The sequence below is a fragment of the Lolium perenne genome, chromosome 4, assembly GCF_019359855.2.
Source record: "Lolium perenne isolate Kyuss_39 chromosome 4, Kyuss_2.0, whole genome shotgun sequence".
NCBI lineage: Eukaryota > Viridiplantae > Streptophyta > Magnoliopsida > Poales > Poaceae > Lolium > Lolium perenne.
In genome coordinates, this window is record NC_067247.2 from 325,236,509 (window position 1) to 325,258,202 (window position 21,694).

Sequence of the window (21,694 nt, forward strand, 5' to 3'; positions counted from 1 at the left end):
ACATAGAATCGCATTGACAATTACTTACCGACATGAAGTCATCTATCGTCATAGCCGGGCGAGTCCCTGCACAATCTCAGGCTTTGTGTACCTTACTCCCTGCTCATCATAGAATTGGCCGATGCACGAGATCCTCTGTTTGTACCACTGCTGCCGTGTCTACTTCCGACTCATTTTACGGAGCACCACGTCCGCCCTCTCCTTATGCTCGCCGCCACCCTATAATTGCGCCGCAATCAAGCATAACGTAAAGTGTGAGAGGCATGAGTTATCACGGTGGGGTTATCAACTACATATGAACGAAACCCAAAGAGTATGCATTACGTACCCAAAACTTCTTGATCACGGCGTCGGCGGCGGAAGTAAAGCCAGGGTAAGGCGCTATCTCAAAGTCTTCCCAAGTGTAGGCTAGCTTGGACTCGCCCCCAAGGACCGGAGTGTACATCCCCGGCCAGTACTTCCTAATAGCAGCTCCAATCAGACTCCCTGGCACGCGGACATTCTTCCCCGTGTATGTGAAATTCCTGCACAATTATCAAACATTAGAAAATGCTAAGTGTCATAACGAAAATGAAATCACCTTACTACTTACTCTATCTTTCCTGGGACAAGGAGCCACTTCTCATCCTCCGTAGCAGGTTCCTTACTCTCATCGGGAACCTGCGCTTCCCCACGAATCCGCAACTTCTTCGGAGCCATCTCCGTCGAAGCCTCCTCGTCCCTAGGCTCCTCCTCCTCCTCCCTAGTGTCCTCCTCCTCCTCCCTAGTGTCCTCCTCCTCGTCCATAGACTGTGAAGCCACTGAGCCAGAAGCGCAGGGAATGTCGGCTAGAAGGAGCTGTGCATTCCCCCCTCGTCCTCCAGCTCGTCCTCCCCCTCGTCCTCCAGCTCGTCCTCCCCCTCGTCCTCCAGCTCGTCCTCCCCCTCGTCCTCCCCGTCCTCCATCTTCGTCTTCGTAACGCCGGGTGGGAACAATGGGTCTTCCACTCCGTCTGGAAGCACCCAGCCCTGGCTTTCGCTGATGCATCTGATCAAGCAAGGAGCTCGATGATGCCTTCCGTCCGCTCATATTGGGCAATTACCTGCATAAGAAAAGAGAAAATAATTAATAAGCATGTTGAAAATTAATAAGCATAATGACAAATATAGGTACTAAGCATAATGAAAAATGTAGGTATTAAGCATAATGACAAATGTATGTATTAAGCATAATGATAATGTAGGTACTAAGCATAATGACAAATGTATGTATTAAGCATAATGATAATGTAGGTACTAAGCATAAAAGACCCTCACCATTCATCACCACTCTCATCTCTAGGCATTGGGTTCTCAGCCTCACTATCAAAATCAGTATCATATGAGTATTCATGGTCGGCATTGGGTTCCGGTTGAGTCTCGACAATGTTGTCTTTGTTCGCATGGCGCTTGGTGAGCATAGCTATGTCCTTCAGGTCCACCATGGTCTCACCACGCATTTGTACATCGTTGTGGAGATCCTGAAGACCTATGTCTATTTGAAGAGCCCCGAACTGCTCTTCCTCTTGATAGAAAATTCCCTCATATGTTACCGGGTCAATGTTGTTGTAATCGTCCTCGGAGGGGATGGGTAGCTTACCATGTGGCGATACTGAACACGACTTCCCAGCCCATGAGTTCCTCATTCGACATGGGTAGGACAAATAATAAACTTGCTTGGTTTGGTGAGCCACAACATAGACGTCGGATCCGCTGTAGGTGGTTGTAGGCCTAACTTCAACTAAACCAATGGAGGGGGTGCTTCTCATTCCACCGTGTGGGTCAAACCAGTGGCATTTGAACACAAAGAGCTTGAGTTCTATGTTTGCGTTGTTGAACGTCAACTCGTATACCTTTTGTAACCTTCCATAGTAATCAAGATCATCGGCTCCGCGGGTGTAGACCCCAGTATTTATTGTTTTTGCATTAGGCCGGTTCTTCTGGTGAAACTCCGTATGGAAGCGATACCCATTTACATCATACTTCTCATGCGTATGGACTCTACGGTTAAAACCCTGGGAAACGCATCTCAACTCATCTGTCATCTCAACGTTGGGATCAGCTCCCTACAAGTTCAGTTCAGATTATTTTGTGCATTAGTTACGTGTAATAAGACAAGTCACGGATTGCAAAGTAAGAGGAACATTTGAGAAATTACTTTTTCATGGAACCAGTTCACGAAGCTTTTATTTAAGGGCGGGGCACCCTCTTTCAGAAGAGTGTACCACTGCGTGGGAGTGGGACCATTTCTTCCTGACCACATTTCATCATGGAATTGGCTGAAAGGAGAAAATACGTATTAGACCAAAACCAAGTTACTGATTGCAAAGTAATTGGTTCATCATTTTACCTCATGAAATCGACCACTTCCTCCATGTTCATAAGCACGTAAAGCATTATGCAATCCTTCTCTTCTGGTGAAATGTTCTCCACTTTTGAGGCACCGGCCTTGCCACCGGGATATTTGAAGAGCAAGAGCTTTGGGTCACGGTTGGGCTCATCGGAATTGTACCGAGCGACCGGGTTATGCTTAGTGGGCACATCATTGGCATAGTACATTGTCGTGGCGTCTGCCATCTCATGGAGGAGAGTTGCCTCAGCTATGCATGCTTCAATCTTATTTTTGTTTCCACATTTGTACCGAATATATTTGAACTCCCTCTCAATACAAAACTGCCAACGATACTGTCGTTGCCTAATCGACGGTACCCCGGAGGAGGGATCCTCACGAGGGGGAGAAGAAGTAGGGGCCATAGGGCGGAGTGCTCTAGGGACGGTGGTACGCGAGTTACCCAGCTTCGGAACACCTGCACGATGACAAGGCCTACTGCTGCTTGTCTGGAATTATCTGGGCGCTTTCGCGTTGTTACAATGAGTTGTGGTTGTGCCTCTAGGGCTCCCGGGATCCGGCTTATAAAGGCGCACGGATCTAGGGTTTACATGGAGAGTCCTAGCCGGATTACAGATAGCCTAGCTACGGTACAATATCTTGCCGTGCACGTCACGGATCCGCCTTCCATACACGTCGTACTGGATCCGGGTTCCTCATGGGCCTCCATGGATCCGGGTTACTCCTAAGGTCGGTACGGATCCGGCCTGCTGATCCTGGGCTGGACTTCTTCCTTCATGATCAACAAGAATCGGGCCGCCCGATGGGCCACATGCCTCATCACCGTCTGTGGGCCACCCGGGCTTGCCGGATCTAGGCACCGTCGATGGTACACCCATGAAGTATACCCACAACAAGAGCCCCCGAGTTCTCCGAGTTTCGCCTGCAGTTTCCGCCTTGCTGGTCCATCATGATCTTCGGCAAACGTTGGTAACGCGGAGAAACTTGAAGAGCTCCAACTTTGCATTTTCTTCTTTTTCCAACTTATAGCCGGAAAATGCTCCCATCCCGCGGGACTTCATCCATCGATGTTCCAAAGAACATTTCCGGATTACTCCCTGCTCGAATGAGAGACAACTTATCTTCACGGAATTACCCGGAATCTTAAAAGACTCAAATGGTTCCGGAAATCCTTCATCTTCAGATCATACTTAACAACGGAAGTTCCACATTTCCAAGCACAACTTCCTCATTTCCCGCGCTAAATTTTCGCAGATGCAAATCTTCACGGAATTTTCGGGAGTGCAGGTTAAGTTACCTCCACGTCGTTTTACCGCTTGACCTAAACACGTGTCATCCATCCAACGGCGTGACCGTTCAGTTTCCACCGTTGGATCCGGATCCCGAATCTCCGAGCGCGGCCTATAAATACTCCGCGGCCCGGTAAAAATCCATTCTTTTCACCCCCTCTCACCACATCGTCTTCCTCCTCGCGCCGCTCCGCCCGCCAGATCTCGATTCCGGCGAGCTTCGCCACGGTGAACTTCGCGCGCCGCCGAACCAAGGCTCCCCTCACGCCAAGATTCCCACGTTTGAACGAGAAATTCGCTCCGCCGCCGATTCGTGGTCACGCGGGACGATTTCCTTCAAGTTCGGCGACCTCATCTTCGCCGGAGTTCCGTCGAGCCACCGCGCCATTAGCGGTAAGTACGCCGGCCTTGTAGAAGACAACCTAGTGTAGAAGATAGACTTAGTGATCCGGGTACTCAAACACTTTGTATGGGTGCAGCCGGAAGCATGCCACTCGAATCGTCACTTTGTACTGGTAGCTCTTCGAGTAGCCCGGATCCCAACCAAATAGAACCCATATGCCCGATCCCATATCATTCCCGCCACCGTATGTTTCCGACATCGACTAGCTCAAACTTTTTCCGCATCTTCCAAAGACCGCTCCAGGCCGGATCCCTACCCTCCAAGAGCTCCAAGAAGAACTCGAGGGACAAGCTCGGATGGCAGCAAAGGTGCAGGAGGCGGAAAACAAGAGGGCGTCCAAGGCCCGGATCCGCGAAGGAGAACGGGGTCAATGGTGGCCTTGCGCGACCACCGACGTGGAGCTTAGAGAACTCCAGAACGAGGGCATGATCTCCACACACTGGAGTTTCACTCGTGACTCCGACGTCCCCAAGCCAGAAGCCGGAGAAATTGTCATGACCAAGGCTTGGGTGGAACGCGGACTTTCACTCCCTTGTTCGGAATTTTTCTCTCCATCCTCAACACCTACGGGCTCCAGCCCCACAACATTTGCCCAAATTCATACCTTCTCTTGTCCAACTTCGTGACTCTCGTGAAGGACATCTTGGGATCCGGCCGGATGTCAAGTTGTGGCAATTCTTTTCCGGGTGAAGAAAGAAACCAAGGACAAAGCAATGGTGAACTGCGGAAGCATGACATTTATGCTCCGCCCTAACCGCATGTATCCTCCCCACGACTCGCATGAATCCGTCCGGCATCGGAATGCCGGATGGTTCTATGAGAAGAATGCTTCAGTCCCGGAAGTCCACGAAGGCCCGCCTCGGTTCGTCAACGAACCTCAGGAAGAACTTGCAAGCTGGAGCTTCGTCCCTTCACTCGCCACGACTCCGATCTTGGAAAAGGCCGCGCGGAGAATCTCCCGGCTAGTCCACGACGGACCGACCGGAGCCCAGCTCACACTTAGCTGGTTTTCCCGGAGAATCCAGCCTCTACGCTACAACGCGCGCCCGATGTGCGCTTATCTTTGGGGCGGATGATCTTCTCCGGGTTACCCGCCACGATCTTCCGGCCGACTCTCTCGAAGAGAAGGTTCAAGACGCTGGTGAAGATTCCGAGGGCCAACAGGTCCGGAACTGTTCAAGGATATTTACACGAACGATCAGTGTCCTCCGGTAAGCTTTGTTCTTTCCGTTGCTTCAAACTTCCCAAGTTTTTTGATGTTTAACTCTAACTCTTGTTCATTTTCCTTCCAGCTCAACACTTTGGCGGAGGAAAACTTCCGCACCATCATTCGCGTCCCCGTCACGGCGACACGGCGGAGGAGGCTCCGGAAGACGACGAGGAGGAAGAGGACCGGGCACCCGCAAGGCGGCCCTCGACCTACAAAGCGTTCCCGCGCCAAAGCTTCCGGCTCGGCCGGAGCTAGCGGCGAGGCCTCCGCCAAGAAGCCGAAGACGACAAAACCACCTCCGCTAGACTCAAGGAAAGCGGAGCGTGCGCGTCTAAGAATGCTCTCGACAGCCGGCCAGGGCACACGCCCCATCATCCCCGGCGCCCGTAAGTTTCCGAGCATGATGCAATTTTAACTTTGCGAAATTATCTCTTGTCTAAACCCTTTCACTTGTTTGCAGGAATCCGAAAACCGCTGCCACGCGGACCACCAGCCAGGAGCCCGTCACAAAATACATGAAGAAATCTCCGGCTGTTGGTCCCTCTACTCCGATTCCACCAAGCGTCTCCCACCCAACTCCCCAACCGTCGCCCCCTCAGGCTGATCCATCTCCCCCACCTGCCGCAAACACTCCACCGGAAATAATTCCGGTTAGCAGCGGGCATGCGGGCGAAGAAGATCCTAAGGCCAAAGGCCCTGCCCAAGAAGAGGCGGAAAAACAAGGCCAAGGAGAGGTTGAAGTAACTTCTTCCGAGAAAGCTGGAGAGGGCGCTGGCGACATGGTCGTTTTTCCGAAGAACTTTGGAGATCCGGCTGACACCACTTCCACCCCCAAGGCGTATGCCACTAAGTTTTTCAACAAGCGATCGAAGCGGAGAAGTGGGAGCTTGAACAAGACCTGCTCAACGCCATGCTGAACAACGCCTCGGGGAAGCCCGATTCCGTGACATCGGAAATCCAGGACTTCAAGAAAAACGTTGGTCGGGTTCTGCGATCAACTTATCTCGCAAGCAAAGGTACTCCCCAAAGTAGCCCCAAGCATGTAGGCGGAAACTCAAAAAGTAGTTAGCGCTTAGATGCTTAGAGAAAGATTACTTCGGGAAAGTTTTTAGAATGGACCAGTAGCCCCCAAGCATTATGGCGGAAAAGTTCGGCAATGATGCTTTAAAAGAAACCACCGCTACAAAGCGGAATTTTTACTCTGCCTCGTTTAAATTTTACAGAAGAAGAAAGGCGCTGCACTACGAGCCGCACAAGAACATTGCTCGCAGCGCCGCGTTACTCCGAGTCGTGCGGAAAATATCCGGACCCTGAAGGATGAAAATGCAGAACTGGCTAAACAACTGGCGGACGCCCAAGGTTGGTTTCCGCCTTCTTCGTCATTAACCAAATTCCGACTTTAGATTTGCTGTTAACTTATGTTATTATAGGCGCATCCTGCTCCCTTGCAACAGCCTTCGTCTCGAACTTGAGAACCTGCGCTCCTCGTACCAAGAGCTGGAGACGAAACTAAAGGAGGCGGAACTTAAAAGGGAGCAGGCCGAAAGCAGTGGCGGAGAGAAACTCCGAGCATATCGGGGAAAAGGGCGAGCTGGAGCTGAAAAAGAATGCTGATAGCGAGACCATCGGGAGGCAGCAAAAGAGCTCAATGGACTCCGGAAATATATGGAGACGGCGGAGCAGCACTGGGACTTGCTCAATGAGAACATCTTGGGTATGATATCGGAACCTTGTCAAGATATTTGCTCCGATTTTTTTTACTTTGCGCTCAAATTGCGTGCTTATATCCTGATTATCTTTTATGCAGAGCCGCTTGGGTACCGGAACAGCGCCGAATTTGTTCCCGCGGGACGACCTTCTCGCAACTCGCGGGCGATGATCGCAAAGATCTCATCTCCGCCTCCCGCAAGATATGCTATAACTTGAACATCAAGAGGAGCCGCACTTGCGACGTGCGCAAGCTTATTGGTAAGATGGATGTTCTCACGGAGCTGGTGACAGATCCGCAAGCATCTTCAGCCCGAGGCGCAGCTCGCAATGGCCTTGACCATGTGCCTAGCACATACTCCGGGTCTTGAACTTGATGAAGTGACCACGGGCGTTCCTCCGGATGCGGATGTCGGCGCGCTGCTTGATGCAGTGAGCGGCTACGACACCCGTATCGCGCGCAGGATCCGGCACGAGGAATTCTACGACAAGGTCGTCCTCCTGTGACGAGCCCTTAGAAGCGGAACTTCAAAAGGAACTCGAGGCCAAGGCGCGACCTGCGGAATCCGGAACCCAGTTTACCTGGACCAGCTCCAAGGATGCTCCCCAAGAAGAACCCAAGACCAGCACCGCTGCTTCTGAAGAGAAAGAAAGTGAAGAAGACGTGTCTTCTCCGGCCGAAGGCGCCAAGGACCAGGATCCGAGGGCAAGACTTCTCCGGCTAAGGGGAGTGAAAACTTTTATTCTGCGGGAACAACAATGCATCATTTTGGCCCCCGAGGGTTTGTAATAAGACTTTAAATTCTTAAGTAGCTAGGAACGAAACGATTATGCATGGGGCGGAAACACTTATCCCGCTGCTATCCGTTAAATATTATGTGCATGTTTCGTTTTATGTCGGAAAGCAAGTGCCGACTTCGTTATTTTCCGCTTGCCCGCTTGACCTTCCACGAGCCGGAAAACCTTAGCCGGAACGCTCGCCGGCGGCGACGAAGCCCAATGGCAGTCCGTCCATAACCGGAAACAAGCCCCCAAGCATAGGTGCCGGAAATCGCTACTAGGAATCCACGAGTTCGCAAATGTATAACAACTTAATCAGAAAACTTAAGCTTACGTCCTAAAGGACGATTTTGAAAATCACAACTTTCATACACGCCTAGGCGGAAATATCCAGCTCTGCGGTTTTAGTCGGAAAAACATACACGATCTAAAATGAACAAGTAAAGGAGGTAAAAGACTCAAAGAGTGAACCATAAGCTTTATTTCATTGATCATGTATAACTATTACGTAGTTTATAACTCGGAAAAAATATGCTAAGTGTAGAAAGGACGTAGGTATGCGATATTCCAAGGGCGATCTGTTTCATCGTAGATGTCATCCGGATCCTCACGCTATGCGTTTCCGTGCCGTTTAGCGAGTCTATCCCTTAGCTCGCGGAAATCAACAAGGTAGTACGACCCGTTATGAAGCACTTTGCTAACGACGAAGGGTCCTTCCCATGGAGATTGCAGCTTATGGTCTTTCACCTGTCGAAGGCGGAGGACCAGGTCTCCTGCCATAAAGTAGCGTATCCGAACTCGACGACTGTGATAGCGTCGGAGCTTCTGGCGGTAGATGGCGGAACGCTGGTCAGCTAAGTTCCGAGCTTCCTCGATCAGGTCCACAGATAGCTGTCTGGCCTCGTCAAATTGTTTCTTCATTGTAGGCGGAAACTCGCGGTGAGTCGTGGATGATGTCGGAGGGAAGCACGGCTTCGGATCCGTATACCAGGAAAAATGGGGTAAACCCCGTTGATCTGTTAGGGGTAGTTCGTACACTCCACAAAACAGCTTCCAACTCGTCAGCCCAAGCTCCGGCTGCTCGTCGCAGCGGTTCTTCAAGGCGCGGCTTAATTCCGGATCAAATTAGACCGTTAGCCCGTTCAACCTGACCGTTAGATTGTGGATGACCCACCGATGCAAGGTCCAGTCGGATCCCCATTGTGTCACAATAATCCCTTAACTCTCCCCGAGCGAAGTTTGTGCCATTATCTGTGATTATGCTGTGTGGGATGCCGAATCTCATCACGAGGCTGCAGGCACGAATTTTAGTGCCGTAGCACCGTCGGCTTTTCTCATCGGCTTAGCCTCGATCCATTTGCTGAACTTGTCAACAGCGACCAGGAGGTACTCAAAACCGCCAGGAGATGATCTTTTTAACTTACCAACCATATCGAGCCCCTGCACCGCAAACGGCCAGGTGATAGGTATGGTCTTCAGCTCTTGGGCCGGAGCGTTTGGTTGAGTAGCGTAGTACCGACAACCTCGGCAGGTCTTGACTATTTTATCGAGCGTCTTCTTTAGTCCGTAAGCCAATAGAAACCTAACCGAAAAGCTTTTGCAACAAGTGATCTGGGAGCGGCATGATGCCCGCAATCCTCGCGTGGATCTCTCGAGGATTTCAATGCCATCTTGATTGGAGACGCATTTAAGAAATACCCCCGCCGCACTTCGTTTGTAGAGCTGTCCATCAACTATTGTGTAGGTTCTTGCTCGTCGACGATTCTGTCGTGCGAGGACCTCGTCCTCTGGCAGCTTTTGATCGATGAGGTAGTCCAGAAAGGCCGTGTCCAAGCCGGAATGATAGCCATCACTTCCCTAGCCGGAGACACTGCCACCTCTGGGTTTTCCGGGTTAGCGCCCTTAGCGAGGGTATCCGGAGATGCTCCAGGAAAATGCCAAAGTGAATTTGTTTCTGCCGGATCCGAGCTTGGATAGCATGTCCGCCGCCGTGTTGTCGTCTCTTCGACGTACTTGACTTCGTATCCGAGGAAGCACTTGGCGAGCTCATCAACTTCGTCTCTCGTAGGCCGCCATGACGGAATTTACGGCGTTCCAGGTTCCGGCTACTTGTTGTGCCACCAGGTCGGAATCTCGACGACATATGATGTGCTTGATCCCAATTTCCTTAGCGATGCGCAGACCGTGTAGTAGAGCCTCATATTCCGCCATGTTGTTAGTAGCTTCGAAGTGGATCTCGCAGAACATCTGCAGTTCTTCTCCGGTAGGGGACTTCAGGGTGACTCCGGCTCTGAGCCTTGATGCTGCTTGGATCCGTCGAAGTGCATGACCCATGTTTACGGTTCCGGCTCCAGGACTTGCATCCGGAGCTTCGTCCAATCTGCGACGAAATCTGCCAAGACTTGGGATTTAACCGCAGTCCCGGGCTTGTAAGCGATGTCGAAGGCGGATAATTCGATGCCCCATTTAGCCGTACGTCCTGTTGCGTCGGCGTTGTTGAGAATTGTAGACAGCGGAGCCTTGCTCACGATCACATCTTGGATGCTCTTGGAAATAGTGCCTCAACTTCCGGCTACCCAGAACACTCCATAGGCTAGCTTCGAAAGTGAGGGTACCTTTGTTTTGACTCCGTCGGCACCTCGCTAATGTAGTAGACAGGTCTTTGGACGTCATATTCATGACCTTCTTCCTTTCGCTCCACCACGATGACGAGGCTGATGACTTTGTTGGTAGCTGCCGATAAAGGAGCATTGGCTCGACTCTGCTGGAGCTGCCAAGATAGGTGGGGAGGTGAGAATTTCCTTCAACCCTCGAAGAGCTGCGTCACTGTCGTCCCAGAACAAATTTGTCTGTTTTCTTCAGCAACTTGTACAGAGGTAGCGCCTTCTCGCCAAGACGGCTAACAAACCTACTGACATCGCAACACAACCGGTTAGTCGTTGCACATCTTTGAGACAAGTTGGCCTTTTGATGCACAGGATTGCCTTGATCTTTTCCGGGTTAACCTCAATGCCTCTGAGAGACTATGAAGCCAAGGATTTTTCCGGCTGGCACGCCAAAGACGCACTTCAGCGGATTCAACATCATCTTGTACCTACGGAGGTTGTCAAAGGTTTCTGTGAGGTCGCTGATCAAGTCGGATCCTTTCCGGGTCATGACCGCGATGTCGTCGACGTAAGCGTGCACGTTCCGGCCAATTTGGTCCTTCGTGCACCGCTGCATCGTACGTTGGTAGGTAGCACCTGCATTTTTCAAACCAAAGGGCATAGTAACATAGCAGTAAGTACCGAACGGGGTAATGAATGAAGTCGCCTTTTGGTCGGATTCCTTCATCCGGATGCTGATGATACCCGGAATACGCATCAAGAAAACACAGAAGTTCCGCCCCGCCGTCGAATCAATGACTTGGTCAATGCGCGGCAAGGGGAACGGATCCTTCGGGCAATGTTTGTTCAAGCGAGTAATCGATGCACATTCTTAGTATTTCAGTTGTTCTTTTGGGGTACAAGGACGGGATTCGCGACCCAATCGGTATGGATAACTTCTATTACAAAACCTGCTTCTAGTAACTTTGCTAGTTCCATTCCTATGGCGCGGCGCTTCTTATCTCCAAAGCGTCGCATAGCTTGCTTCACTGGTTTGGCCCCCGGATTTATGTTGAGGTAGTGCTCGGCGAGTTCCCTAGGTACTCCGGACATGTCAGAAGGTTGCCATGCGAAGATATCCATGTTAGCGCGGAGGAACTCGACGAGCGCTTTCCTATTTGGGGTCCATGTTGGCTCCGATCGAAACCTGCTTGGAAGAGTCACCTGGAATGAGGTCATGCTTCTTGGTTTCTATCGCGGGCTTGAAGGAGGTTTTCTGCTCGGAGATCTGCTTCTTGGTGGTCTGCATCTCAGTCGGATCCACCGCGGCTCTGTAGCCTTTCAGCTCTTCTCCGGATATCACAGACTCTGCGAAGGCGGCTTCGCCTAACTCGCACTCATGAGCCTTTTTGTAGTCTCCGGATACTGTAATCATACCTTTAGGACCCGGAATCTTGAGCTTGTTGTAGATGTAGCACGCTCTTGCGTGGAACTTGTGGTAGGTGGGCCTGCCGAAGATGACGTGGTAGGAGCTCTTGAAGGGCACAACTTCAAACGTGATCTTCTCTTCGCGGAAATTATGAACATCGCCAAAAGCCACGGGAAGTGTGATGCTGCCGAGGGAGTTTGCCTTCTTACCCGGAACCACACCATGAAACTCGGTGGTCTTTGTGTTTGAGCTGTTCCTTGGTGAGGTTCATCCGCTCTAGAGTCTCCAGGTACATGATGTTCAAGCTGGCTCCACCATCCATGAGGCACTTGGAGAAGTCATACCCGTCTATGCGGGGACTTACAACCAAGGCGTAGCATTCCTTTGGCACAATTGCGGGATGATCCTTCCGATCAAATGTGCACGGAATTTCCGACCACCCGACGCATCTTGCGGTACAAACCGGAACTATGGCGTTCAGGATCCGGGTAGCTGACTTGGAGGCGCGTCGTTGGGGTTCCGAGGAAAGTGTGGTAAGCCCCACGCTCTTTTGTCGAATGGATTGGATTTACTGCGGCTCCCGCCTTGGGATCCGGCGAGTTATCATCCTCATCCATCGCCTCGGAACTATCGTCCTCCTTGTCTTTGTTCTTGCCCTTGCCACCTTTTCCGCGAGGGCGGTGCTTCCGGCGCGCTTGTACCCGGCCTCCGGTCGTTCTTTAGATCATTGACCCACTTGCGGTTGCGGTTGGTATGAGTGGACTTCCACTGTAACCGGATCCGGATGGGCCAGGCAGGGCATGTCTCTCGTACTCCTCATAGGTTTGCGGGCGCGGGATCCGGCAGCGGTGACCTCGAGAGGTATGTCGCTGACCCCTGCCGGCTCCGCCTCCGCGTCCGCGTCCTCTTCCGCCTCCCCGGACCTCCGCGTTGAAACGCCATGGCGACCATCTCGGATCCGCCACTCTTCTCGGTCATCGTGGTTCTTGCGCTTATGGCTGCTGCTGCCGCCGTTGTCACGGTTCTTCTTTTGTTGATGCAGGGGGATTGCTGTAGCTGCGAGATCACCGCCTGCATCGTCATCGGCGGCAGTGTGATCGCTAGCGATGGTGATCATTTCATCCAACGTCAGTTTATTTGCATTGACCAAGCAAGTTAGCTTGTGTCGCAGCAATCCTCCTCGCTGCAAGCCCCCAATGAAAGCGTGCATTGCTGTGCGGTTGTCGACGTTCTCGCACTCGTTTCTGCATGCCAACCATCGGGTGAGGAAGTTCCTCGATGTTTCGCCCTTCTTCTGGATGCATGCCTGTAGGTCGCTTGTTGTGGCAGGTCTCTTGTAGGTGCCCCTGAAGTGTTTCTCAAAAGCGTTCTTGTGTCGAACCAGCAAAAGATGGAGTTCTTCTCGAGGTCACCGAGCCAGATCCGGCTGGACCTACAAGGTACAACTGGGAGCATGCGGCAGGCGATGTTAGGGGTTCCTCCGGCGAAGGTTACAGCATTGTAGTAATCCTCAATCCAGGTATCTGGCCTTTCGGTGCCATCATAATGCTTCAGATTTCCGGGTAGCTTGAGGTTCATCCTTGGCTTTGGTTCCTCTCGAATCATCCTGCCAAAGCACTTCGGACCAATGTAGTCGGTTCTGTACTCGTTAAGGCGGTCCCGCGCGTCGCGCGAGCCGTGGCGAGGAGACTTTGAGCGAGAGCGAGATCTCCAGCCATTGCCTCTGCCTCCACCTCCGCCTCCACCGCTAGGTGGTGGTGAGGGAGACCTGCGAGGTGGGCGGTGCGATCTCTTGCTTCCGCCTTCTGACTCTCCTCGGCCTTCCTGGTGCTGGCTCCGGCTCCTGTGGCTGCCTTCGCCCTGGCGTTGGCTGCCCTGGTCGTTCCGGTACGGTTCCGGGTCACGGCTCCGACGAGGCTCTGGGTCATGGCTCCGACGAGGTTCTGGACCACGGTCCTCATTCCGACTCCTCCTGGGCTCGGGCTCATGAACATTGTTCTGGTTCCGACGAGGTTCCGGCGAGCGCTCCCTGTTTCTGTTTCTTGGCAGCACGTTGTCGCGGATAACAATCCCGCCATGCCCTGGGGGCCTGGTGTTTCCGGCTGGACTACGGCGGCGAGGGGGTCGTGGGTAACCGTTGGGTGGAGGAGAGGGGTTGCGGTATTTATCTCGTCCAGAGTACATCGCATCCTTTCCCTTTCTTGGGTCTGACGGTGGCGTCTTTGACGGTACGGGGATCGGATTTGGGTGTTCCCTGGCTTTCCTTCTGCGCTCCGAGGATCCGGTGTGTGATTCGTCATCGGGTCGCCGATCAGCGCGGGCGTCCTTCTGCGCGGTAGATATACAGTTATCCGGATTGGATTCCAACCTGCGCGAAGTATCCGCCTTGTTTTGCTGCTGCATTGCTGAAGCGACGAGAGTGCGAAGATAATTGATATCAACCTCTTCGTCCTTCTTCTGCAGTAGCTCCGCAGCTTTTAGCATGTTGTCCTTTGGGGTTTCGAGCGGCTGGTGCTCTGCGGGCGTATTGAAGGGTATCCTGCGAGGCGGAATTGCTTCTCTAACAATTCGATTGGCCTCCGCCTGTGCATAGATCATCTTTACTTCCCACTCAGCCCTCATGCTCTTGACTTGCTCGAGTGTGGCAGCAATCTCGTGGTCCTGTCTGTCGAAGTTTTCTGCCTAGGCTGCATGATCTGCCCTCCCTACCTTTAACGCAGCTTCGGTATCGGCGAGCTTCTTGGCTGTGGCCAGCATCTCCTTTCTGGTGGTTTCTAGAGCCTCCAGATCTGCGGCGTCGCCCGGGGTTATAGGTGTGTTAAGAACTGCTCGCGCGGCCACCTCCTCTGCTGACAGGATTTCCTCCGAGGAAGAATCCCTTTGGGGTCGTACCCGAGACATTGGAGATCCTTGTTGGGATGGTTGAGGGTCGATTGGCTGGTTGGTTCTTGAGATCCGGTTGTCCTCGCGCCGCTATCGTTGCGAGAACTCGCTTAGGGCTGGGGGGAGTCGACTTCAGGCTGATCACTGTATCCGTATTCCATTATCTTGCGAACGAAGTCATCAGACTCCATGGCGGGGGTATCTCCGTAATTTGGGCTCTGGTTGCCAAAAATCGACTCTTCAACCGGAGTCTCGCTCTCTTCGACAAGCTCAGCCTGATCCGGATCCGCGTTGTGTTCCGGTGCCTCTTCCTGCTCAGGACCAGCTCCGTCTTCTTGAGGGGCGGTTCCGGCGGTATGGGCCAAGAAGTGTACGAAGTGGCACCTCTGCTTTTCTAACACCTGGGAGACCCAGGCGGATCTGCATTGGTCTTCCACCTTTGTTTCCTGCTCAGGGGCGGATTGGGTGGGCTTTGAAATTTCCAGATCCAAGGCGGAATCTTCCTTGGGAAGCTCCTGCGTCTTAGATCGGATCTTCGCGGCGGCGTCCAGCTCTGCGGCGGTCGCGTCTGCGTTACTCACTGCTGGGTTTCCGTCGGAATCGACGGTTTCCCCGATGAAGATGTGTATGCCGCCAATTGGGACGATGGAGAGCTTGACGGGGTTTGTCCTAGCCGGAATCCAGCACTCATCCGGAGGGACGATCGGCAGATTCCCGGCGTAAAGGACGCGTCCCACAGCGATGGTGTCGTCGTAGCTTCCCATGGCAGAACCCTCCCGGTTCCGGCCTCCAGACGCCACAGGCCCCACGGTGGGCGCCAACTGTCGTTGCCTAATCGACGGTACCCCGGAGGAGGGATCCTCACGAGGGGGAGAAGAAGTAGGGGCCATAGGGCGGAGTGCTCTCGGGACGGTGGTACGCGAGTTACCCAGCTTCGGAACACCTGCACGATGACAGGGCCTACTGCTGCTTGTCTGGAATTATCTGGGCGCTTTCGCGTTGTTACAATGAGTTGTGGTTGTGCCTCTAGGGCTCCCGGGATCCGGCTTATAAAGGTGCACGGATCTAGGGTTTACATGGAGAGTCCTAGCCGGATTACAGATAGCCTAGCTACGGTACAATATCTTGCCGTGCACGTCACGGATCCGCCTTCCATACACGTCGTACTGGATCCGGGTTCCTCATGGGCCTCCATGGATCCGGGTTACTCCTAAGGTCGGTACGGATCCGGCCCTGCGATCTGGCTGGACTTCTTCCTTCATGATCAACAGCAACTGGGCCGCCCGATGGGCCACATGCCTCATCACCGTCTGTGGGCCACCCGGGCTTGCCGGATCTAGGCACTGTCGATGGTACACCCATGAAGTATACCCACAACAGATACTGCACCGGTCCCCCCAAGAGTGCCTCGTTGGCGAGATGCACGATGAGATGTAACATCGGAGTGAAGAAGCCTGGGGGGAATATCATCTCTAACTTGCATAGCATGTCCGGCACTTGCTGCTGCAGCTTCTCAATCACCTCGGTACATATCTGCTTAGCACAGACCGTGCGGAAAAAATGGCTCACCTCCGCAAGCACTCGCCAGACATGATCGGGGAGATACCCTCGAAGCATCACCGGCATCAGCCGCTCAATCCATATATGATAGTCGTGACTCTTGAGCCCGTTTATTTTTCCTGTAGCAAGATTGACTCCCTTACTCATATTCGAACAATAACCATCAGGGAACATCACGTCATATTTGAGCCACGTAAATGCCTCCTTCTTGTCGGCGCTATCAAGACAGTACTTGGCATGCGGCTTTAACCAACCTTTTCGATTGCCCTCAGGAGGCTGCATGTGTAGAGCCACCCTGTCACATATCTCCTCAATATCGACTCTAGCTGAAACATTATCCCTTGACTTGCCTGGTATGTTGCAGCAGGTGTTAAGGAATGCCTCCCCACAATTCTTTTCGGTGTGCATCATATCGATATTATGGGGAAGTTCAAGGTCCTTGTAATACTCGAGCTCTGTTATGCCTGCTATGTGAGTCCAGTTGTGCGTTTTACCATATCCCTCAAATTGGTGGCCGGGTTCCTTACTAGGCTGGAGAGCACGTAGCTCAGCATCAACAGTTGCACCATTGAACTTTGGTATTTCTTTATGTTCAAGCACAACTACGCCTTTCGTGAAGTTTTTCTTGTCAGATCTGAACCGATGCCCTAGACTGAGGAACTTGCGGTGTTTGTCAAAGGCAACATATTTGTGTCCAGCTTTTAGGTGCCTGAATTCTAGTTCGTGCCTGCACACTGGGCATGGAAACTTACCAGCTGTACTATGCCCACGAGAATAGGGCGTACTCCGGGTAGGTCATGCATCGAATAGTGGAACCAAACTTTCATGATGAAGTTTCTCTTTGATGCTCGGTCGTATGTCAATGTACCGTGATGCCACGAGTGGTGCAAATCATCCACAAGTGGTTGCATTAAGACACTCAATTTCTTCCCTGGATATTCAGGCCCTGGAAGGATCATCGACAAGAATATGTTCTTCCTTTGCATTACGACTCCGGGAGGGAGATTGAGCGGAATAACAAACACGGACCAGCAGCTGTACGCGGCAGTCGACATACCATATGGGTTGAATCCATCAGTTGCTATCGCAATTCTAACATTCCGAGCCTCACTTGCCTCATTTGGGTGCTTTTCATCGAAGCGCTTCCATGATTGACCATCAGATGGATGTACCATGGGTACCCGTTTCTTCTCGTCTTGCAATCTTATCCCGGTCTTATGCCATGTCATCTGCTTGGCAGTCTCCTCGAACATGTAAAGCCGCTGGATTCTTTTGATGAATAGGAGATAACGAAGAATCTTTATGGCTACTTTTGTCTGCCTCTTCTGACCATTGCCTACATCTACCTCATGATACCTAGAGTGACCACACTTGGCACAGTACTTGTCATCCGCATAGTCTTTCCAAAACAAAAGGCAAAGTTTTGGACAGACATCATATGTTACATAATCCATTTTCAATGCTTTCAAGATTTTCTTCGTTTCGTACATGGTCTTGGGCAAGCAATGACCTTCAGGCAACATGTTACCTACTGTGCTCAGAGTCTTTTCAAAGGATGCTCGAGTACTCTCAAACATGCACTTGTCGGCTAGCAACTGCGTGATACCATCAAGTTGAGACATTTTTGCACCCGGGTATAGAGGCCTCCTAGCTGAGGCCATCATATCAATGAAGGCCCTCGCGGTTGGCTCAGGTTCCTCCTCTGGAAGTTCCTCCGGTTGTGGCGGTCCCTCCGGTTCAGGCGGTTCCTCCGGTTCAGACTGTTCGTCCCATGGTAACTCTGGCATGTCAGCATCCCGAAGATCATCTAGCAAGTTTAAGATGCCATCGTTCTCATTGCCATCGATCCGCTGCCGCATCACCTCACCTCTATCACGTTCGTGCCGAGAAAAGTCGACCGGCGGGTCGTAGTCACGCATATACCCATTCCACCAAAGGTGTTTAGTCATCTCTAGAATATCCTTAGGATGACGCCTCCTGCAGACATTGCAAGGGCAACGGGGACGAACAATCCCCTTCGAACCACGAGCTAACTCCTTCACTAACAAATCGGTCTTCCATTTCCATTCATCTGTCACTTGAGTCGAACTAACACGGCCACTGTACATCCACTCATTATCAGCCATCCTGCTTTATTGCGTGACAAACAACAAATAGTAGCATGAAATTGAATGCATCATATTTTTACTTTTCTACCGGCAAAAACGCGTGCATCAACCTACATCTCTACTAGGTGGGCTCCTAGCAGCCTCCGGACCCGTAGTTGGGTACGTTCTCCACGTTCTGCTCGGGTGCGAGACAGAATTTCGGCAGCACCTCCCCGCTGCTCTCCCGATACACGTCTCGGCAAAAAGCCGAGAGGATGTGCATCCGGAGAACAACAGGGAGGCGCTGACGAAATCCTGTCTCGCCCCCGAGCAGAACATGGAAAACGTACCCAACTACGGGTCCGGCGACTGTCCCGTAAATGCCACAAGCGTTACGGTTCAAAATATGCTGACCACTAATGCATATTTATCCGCGTAACGCTTGCGGACGGGAATTGACACCTAGGTTACGCGACTTGACGGAGAAATGAAATCTAATGACATAAAAAATGCGGAGGGGGAGTCGGCAATTCAGCTCACCCTCGGCTGTAGAGGAAGTAGTCGAACAACCGGCGATGTCGACGGCCGTAGAGATGCGCCGCAAGATCCGGGATCGTCACGCGGGATGCTCACTACTGGACCTAGTTAAAATAATAAAAATTTGTCAATGCAAATTTCAATTTCCATTTCTATTCCTTCATTTTCATTTCAATTTACATTAAAATTTCAATTTCAATTTCCAAATTCTTTACTTCATTTCAATTTCAATTTGCAAATTCTATTTCAATTTGCAAATTTACAATTACAATTCTATTACAATTCTATTTCAATTCTATTTCAATTTGCAAATTTACAATTTACAATTACCTAGCTAATTGCAAATACTAAAAAGAAAAAAAAAACCTTACCATGGCCGGCACCGGGTTGCTGCGGGGGGACGGCGGCGGCACCGGCGGGCTGCGGGGGGACGGCGCGGCGGCGGCACCGGCGGGCTGCGGGGACAGCGGCGGCGCGGCACCGGCGGGCTGCGGGGGACGGCAGCGGCGCGCGGCAGCAGGCGGCGGCGGCCGGGAGGACGGCGGCGGCGCGGGGGGGCAGGCGTGGGCGCGGGCCGGGGAGGGTGCGGGGGACGGCGGCGGCCGGAGGACGGCGGCGGCGCGGGGGTAGGGCGGCGGCGGCGCGCGCGGGGGGGCAGGGCGTGGGGCGTGGGCAGGGCGTCGATCTGGGAGAGGCAGCCCGCGTTGACCCCCACTTAAGTGGGTTTGTGTGCCGACGGCCAGGTTGTGCCGACGGTGACCGTCGGCACACTTTTTTTTTTTATTATTTTTTTATTTTTTTTTATTTTTTTTGATCTTTTGTTCTGGCATGACTGATGTTGCTACAATAATGCTGAGAAAAAAGAATGCCTTAGAACATCCCCACTTTTGCCCCATCTTGGTGTTTGAGGGGGTGCCCTACTTAATCAAGGGGGCAACTATGCATTTCATTCATGGAATAATGATAAATCCCAACATCGAGATAAAACGAATGAAACCAACACACAAACACAACTGGAGATAAATAGTTACCAAAGACGCAAACGACTCTAATTGATATCGAGTTCTCGTATTTGTTGGTCCTCTAGTGTAGGAACCCCATGTCCGGGAAGCCGGGCACACCCGGAGGGGGTAGCATTGGATATAGAACCATCTCAAATCACTTTTGTGCATGCCATGTGGACACACACAACTTTTGGGGCCATTCCCTAGGTCCGATGCTCGATTTCTGACGAAACCCTAGTTCTGTTGACCGCGCCGTCTACCCCTTTGACTGCATCCCATCGGGGTTCCCCCGGTGGGCGTATGCCTACGTTTGAGCTTGCTTAGGTCATAGGTACATGTGGAAACAAGGATCATACCCTATGATCCCAAGGTTCTCTCCGGTTCACCTCCGAGGGAGTTCCCCCCTATACATGCAGAATCTGCCTAAGTGTAGGAACCCCATGTCCGGGAAGCCGGGCACACCCGGAGGGGGTAGCATTGGATATAGAACCATCTCAAATCACTTTTGTGCATGCCATGTGGACACACACAACTTTTGGGGCCATTCCCTAGGTCCGATGCTCGATTTCTGACGAAACCCTAGTTCTGTTGACCGCGCCGTCTACCCCTTTGACTGCATCCCATCGGGGTTCCCCGGTGGGCGTATGCCTACGTTTGAGCTTGCTTAGGTCATAGGTACATGTGGAAACAAGGATCATACCCTATGATCCCAAGGTTCTCTCCGGTTCACCTCCGAGGGAGTTCCCCCTATACATGCAGACCGCCTAAGTGTAGGAACCCCATGTCCGGGAAGCGGGCACACCCGGAGGGGGTAGCATTGGATATAGAACCATCTCAAATCACTTTTGTGCATGCCATGTGGACACACACAACTTTTGGGGCCATTCCCTAGGTCCGATGCTCGATTTCTGACGAAACCCTAGTTCTGTTGACCGCGCCGTCTACCCCTTTGACTGCATCCCATCGGGGTTCCCCCGGTGGGCGTATGCCTACGTTTGAGCTTGGTTAGGTCATAGGTACATGTGGAAACAAGGATCATACCCTATGATCCCAAGGTTCTCTCCGGTTCACCTCCGAGGGAGTTCCCCCCTATACATGCAGAATCTGCCTAAGTGTAGGAACCCCATGTCCGGGAAGCCGGGCACACCCGGAGGGGGTAGCATTGGATATAGAACCATCTCAAATCACTTTTGTGCATTCCATGTGGACACACACAACTTTTGGGGCCATTCCCTAGGTCCGATGCTCGATTTCTGACGAAACCCTAGTTCTGTTGACCGCGCCGTCTACCCCTTTGACTGCATCCCATCGGGGTTCCCCCGGTGGGCGTATGCCTACGTTTGAGCTTGCTTAGGTCATAGGTACATGTGGAAACAAGGATCATACCCTATGATCCCAAGGTTCTCTCCGGTTCACCTCCGAGGGAGTTCCCCCCTATACATGCAGAATCTGCCTAAGTGTAGGAACCCCATGTCCAAGAAGCCGGGCACCCCCGTGAGGGGGTAGCATTGGATATAGAACCATCTCAAATCACTTTTGTGCATGCCATGTGGACACACACAACTTTTGGGGCCATTCCCTAGGTCCGATGCTCGATTTCTGACGAAACCCTAGTTCTGTTGACCGCGCCGTCTACCCCTTTGACTGCATCCCATCGGGGTTCCCCCGGTGGGCGTATGCCTACGTTTGAGCTTGCTTAGGTCATAGGTACATGTGGAAACAAGGATCATCCCATATGATCCCAAGGTTCTCTCCGGTTCACCTCCGAGGGAGTTCCCCCCTATACATGCAGAATCTGCCTAAGTGTAGGAACCCCATGTCCGGGAAGCCGGGCACACCCGGAGGGGGTAGCA